Raw genomic sequence first — 5,102 nt, forward strand, 5'->3', positions numbered from 1 at the left:
TCCAAGTTCCAGTTCAATTGAATTTGGCTTGTTATCCACTCTAATCCCGTTTCGGTTCAGTCGATTGAGGCTTTTGTTAACTTTGCTCCTGGTTTGAATATTGGTGTGAAACTTTATCGTTAATTTCTCGGCAGAAATCGTTCACTTCCTCCAACCAATTTGCCTTTATGGACAATTTTATCAGTTCTCTGGCTTCTTTGTTAATTGTGATCTTCATTTTGTCCATCATTTTGGATTTGTAGCTGTTCCTTATATTTTTTGTGAGATTACATTCTTCCATTAGGTGATAATTTGTCTGATTTTCATTACCACAGGGGCATTTGGGATTCACTTTGATCTTCATTCTATGCAGATATTGACCATAAGGGCCATGGCCACTGAGTAACCATATCGCTGCCTTATTTAGATTTTTTCTGTACGGATCTTTTAACCACATTGGTTCCAATGATAGGAGGTAATTTTCAGATTTATTTGTGTTCAGATAGTTGGAGCATCTTTCTCTTGTCACTTTGTCCAGTTCTTTCTTTATGTATAATCTAGGAATCTGATCGTATTTGATCTTCTTCTTTGACGCCAGTGCCTTTTTTGCTAAATTGTCCGCCATTTCATTACCAGTAATTCCATTGTGACCGGTTATCCGATACAGTTTTATTTCTTTTCCTTGTTCTTGACATTCAGTTATTAGCTTCTTCGAGTTGATTGTTATTTGATCTCCTTTGGTTGTTGATGAAAGTCGTTTCCAGACTATCTCGGCGTCAGTGAAAATACAGATTTTTGACCCACTTTTACATCTCTTTTTGATTGTTTCAGTGCGTCACTAATGGCAAGCGCTTCAGCTTGGTTTGAGTCAGCATATGAGAATAAGGGTTCGACTGCTGAGTCAGTACTTTGTTGTGTCTATCCATTAGTATAACTGCAAAGCCTGAACGGTTGTCCTTCGCGGCCCCATCGGTGTAACATTGGTGAGTAATGTTACGGTCTCGATCTAGAGTCTCTTCCAGTTGTGCCTGGTTTTCTATTTTCTCTTTAACTGGGACCTTTTCTATTCTTTCACTTAATCTGCAGTAACTCCCATCGCTTTTCTTTTCGATCTCTCTATCCATCACAATATTTAGTGTGTCTTTTGGTTTACTCTTGTTAAGGTATTCATGTCTCATTACCATCTTATCGAATTGAATTTGAATTGGAGTCACATCCATGAGTGAACAAATTGTTGAATATGGAGTTGATTTATACGCTCCAGAAATTGTTATGAGTAATTTCCTATGAACTGCCGTAAAAATTTTGTTGACGTTCTTTGAAAATTTTTCGCTAATAACTCCCGTCGCATACGTCATTTTTGGGATAAAGACCGCGTCATGAAGCTTCCTCAGCAAAGCAAGGTTCGGTTTTGGGTGTCCCAGAAATCTTCTGGACTGATTTGTTATTTTGGAAATCTTCTCCTTAATACCCCTTGCATGGAATTCCCACGACAACTTGTTGTCAAAGATAACCCCGAGTATCTTAATGTTGGTGACCTCCGTTATCTCCTGTCCGTACAGTTTGAATTTTGTCGGTTGGATCTGTTTGTTTTAAATTGACACCACATCATCTTCGTCTTTGTTGTAGAAAATTTAGATGGTATTCCGCTGACCACTTCTCAATCTCCTTGAGCTCTTTTTCTACCCTCTGTTTGTCTTCTGTGAATGATTTTGTTGAGAATTCCCCCAGAATTGTAACATCATCCGCATATGCAGTTGACGTTATATTCGTGCCGCTCAGACGTTCCTCAGCGTATTTCAGATATTCGTTTATTATCAGGTTCCATAGTGTCGGTCCCAGACATGAGCCTTGCACAGCGCCTTTGAAGTTTTTAATTTTTGTCGAGGCTAAACCATAGGTTAAGGTAGTGTATCTATCCTGTAGATATGATTTTATCATTTCAATGAAGATCTCCGGAGCCTTATGCTTTTCGAGTACTTTTAAAATGTCAATCCATCGAACATTATCAAAAGCTCCTTCAATATCGAAGCTTATGACAACGGTCGGTATCTGGTGTTTTTTATTGTTTATCAGCCGTTGATTCAATATTTCGATTGCGTCGTTTGTTGATTTTTGTCGAACAAAACCATATTGGTTCTTGGATAATGTATCTTTAAGCCATTCCTCTAGGTTTAGCAGGATCAATTTTTCGAAGATCTTCCCTAGGTGCGGTAATAAGCCTATTGGTCTACACGATTTCGGTGTTCTTGGATCGACTCCTGGTTTAGGAATAAGCACCGTGATTGATTCTTTGAAGATTCTGGGAAAATAAGAGACTTCCAGACATGTTTCGAAAAGACGTTGAATAAGGGTCAGATTTACTTCATTGAGGTTTTTATAAACCTCTGAGGTTATCCCATCCATTCCTGGAGCTTTTTTGTTGCTAAAGGTGTTGATGACGTGTTGTAGCGCTTTCAGTGATATAGTGACGTTTTCCCTTCCAAGATCGAAGTTTTGTCTTGGCTGTGTCCCTTGCGCTGCTACTTCTGACTCCCCTTCTTCGAGCGTCACTATACTCCTGGTTGTAGAGTTTTGAGGTGACGTGCGTGTTTGAGGTAGTTTTTGTGGACTTTCAGCGTCAAAGAAAAGATTCGCATAGAATTTCACCAAGTTTTCTTCTCCTGTTATCCTTTCATCACCGTTTATTATAAGTGTTGACAGTGAGGATCTATCTCTCGATTTTATCACCTTGTAGTATCTGTTCCAAATATCTTCACTGCTCGATTCTGCGAAGAATTTCTTCCAAAAATTTTCTCTTTCTACCACAATTTCATTCTTGAGGGCATCTATTGCTTTGCGAAATAGTAACTTGCTATGTTCGCAGGACCTTTCTGAGCATCTTTGCATCTTCTTTTTAAGCTTGAAAGTCCGGGCGCTGAGTTTGTCTATATTTGGTGTCCACCATGGGAAAGGTTTGAGATTGTTCTTCACGGTTTTTCGAAGTCCGCCTGATTGGGATAACGTTTTCTCCACTGTGTGGTTCCATTCCTCGATCCATGAGTCTATTGAATTTTCTTTCTCCTGTTTCGATTGGTTGCCACTCGGTAATCTAGATTTAAACTTTGCGGGAAGCATATTAGTTGCCATGGTGTCGTTGAACATTTGCCAGTTTGTTTTGCTTAGATTCCAACGTGGTCTGCATGCTGTATGGTTGCTAGGAGATGGATCGTTTTTAATGTTTAGTTGTATTTCAATTGCTTTGTGATCTGAGCAATTTAGATCCGTTCTAATGAACCAATTTTTAATTAGGCTGGTGCAGTTTTCGGTGAGGAGCGTCAGGTCAATGTTACTGCTGTGGGTTTTTCCATTTCTGAGGGCCATAAAGGTGCTCTCTTTGCTATGTTTCACGACTAATTCCTGGCTTTCTATGAACTTCTCCAAAGTTTTGCCTCTTTCGTTTGTTTTTGTGTCCCAGCTGACTGTTCTAGCATTAAAGTCCCCAAATACAATCGCTTTCGTGCCAGTTATTAATTCTCTAAGGGAGTCCAGTTGATCTTGAAGGTTTTTAGTTGGTGGTGAGTATACACTTATCAGGTTTATTCCCATTGTTTTAATACCTGTGACGTTTTCTTTATCTTTGCTTTGTAGGGTTTCTATTCTTAATTCTGGATCAAATATAACAATAACTGCTTTAGTACTGTCTCCTTCAGCTGTACTTTGAATATATCTGATATTTTCACTTCTTTTAATCTTGAAATTTGGTGGAGGCTCCTGAACCATGGCGATACTTATGGTGCTTTCGAAGGCTCTTTGAATGAGTTCATGATATGCCGCATATGACCTGCCGGTGTTATATTGTATGATCTTAATGTCTTTCTTTTCTCCTTTTTGTTTTCATCTCTTCTCCTGTTTTTGTTTTGATGTTTACTTAAGGTTTCTTTTTCTTTCTCTAAACTTCTAGTATCCATTGGTTACCATTTCCTCTGTATTCCTCCACACTTGATCCAACACGGGACAACGCCAAGCATAGGCAGGATGGCTTGGGTCTAGTTTCCTTCTTGGATTTGTGACGTTTTCATTATATCTAATGCAGTTTATGCATTTTGGCTCTTTCTCGTCTTTATGAGCGCAGCTCTTAGTTGGATGGTTTTCGCTGCAATGGCCACATCTTTCCTCTTCCTCTTTTGCTCTACATTTCTTTGTTGTATGCCTGAATCTTTGACATTTATAACATTGAGTGAAGCTCTGGGGAAAACTCTTAACCTTTCATATGCGGTTCTAATAAAGCCTTGTTTCATCAGCTGTGTGTACACTTCGGGTTCGCATTCATATACGAAACTTGATCCACCTTTCCGGAGTCTTTTTTTGAAAGCTAACCTCATAGATGATGAGGACAGTTGCTTTATATTTGTGTTGTAGAACATCAACTCTTCCTCGAGGTCTTGCGTACCATCCATGAAGAAAGTTGGGACTCTATCAATACATATCAATGGGTTTCTTTTACGGATCGTTTTGATTTCAATCTCTCCAAGGTTTACGATACTCTCAGCCATTTTGATTGCTGATTCTTTGTTGTCGCAAATGTAGACAACTCTGTCTTGGGAGATAATAAAATTGGCTCGCATTACGACTCCTATTGTTCTCGGGTTTATCTTTGTCCTGATGTGTCTGTACAGTTCGTCACCAGTCATTGGCATTGGATTTTCTTCTGTGATTTGTGCTTTCGCAATAAAGCAGGTACCATCCGTAGGAAGTGATCTACCTGGTAGAATCTTATTGATTATTCTTGGCTTCTCTTTCTCTACTCTTCGACTTTGTGTCACTGGATGTTGTTGTGACTTGTTTGTCTCTGGCCTCGGTTGTTCAAATAGGAGTACATTCGTGTTTTTGTTTTCTCCTATGGCCCCTATTATATCCAGTTCAGCACCTTGAACGGAGCTACTATAGAAGCTTCTACTTTTCTTCCTATTTTTATCCGGGGTGTTCGGTGTTCTGCTATCCTTTCTTCGCTTCGCGATTTTCTTTGTTCTTGTCTCTGGCCTGGTATTCTCAATGACCGTAACTTCGGGATCGTCTGACGTTGTCCCATCTTCACTCTGACTTGTGACACTTCTTGTAGTTCCGTTTCCCTTCATGAGCAT

The sequence above is a fragment of the Panonychus citri genome, unplaced genomic scaffold (genome assembly GCF_014898815.1).
Source record: "Panonychus citri isolate SS breed McGregor unplaced genomic scaffold, ASM1489881v1 Contig00078, whole genome shotgun sequence".
NCBI classification, from domain to species: Eukaryota; Metazoa; Arthropoda; class Arachnida; order Trombidiformes; family Tetranychidae; genus Panonychus; species Panonychus citri.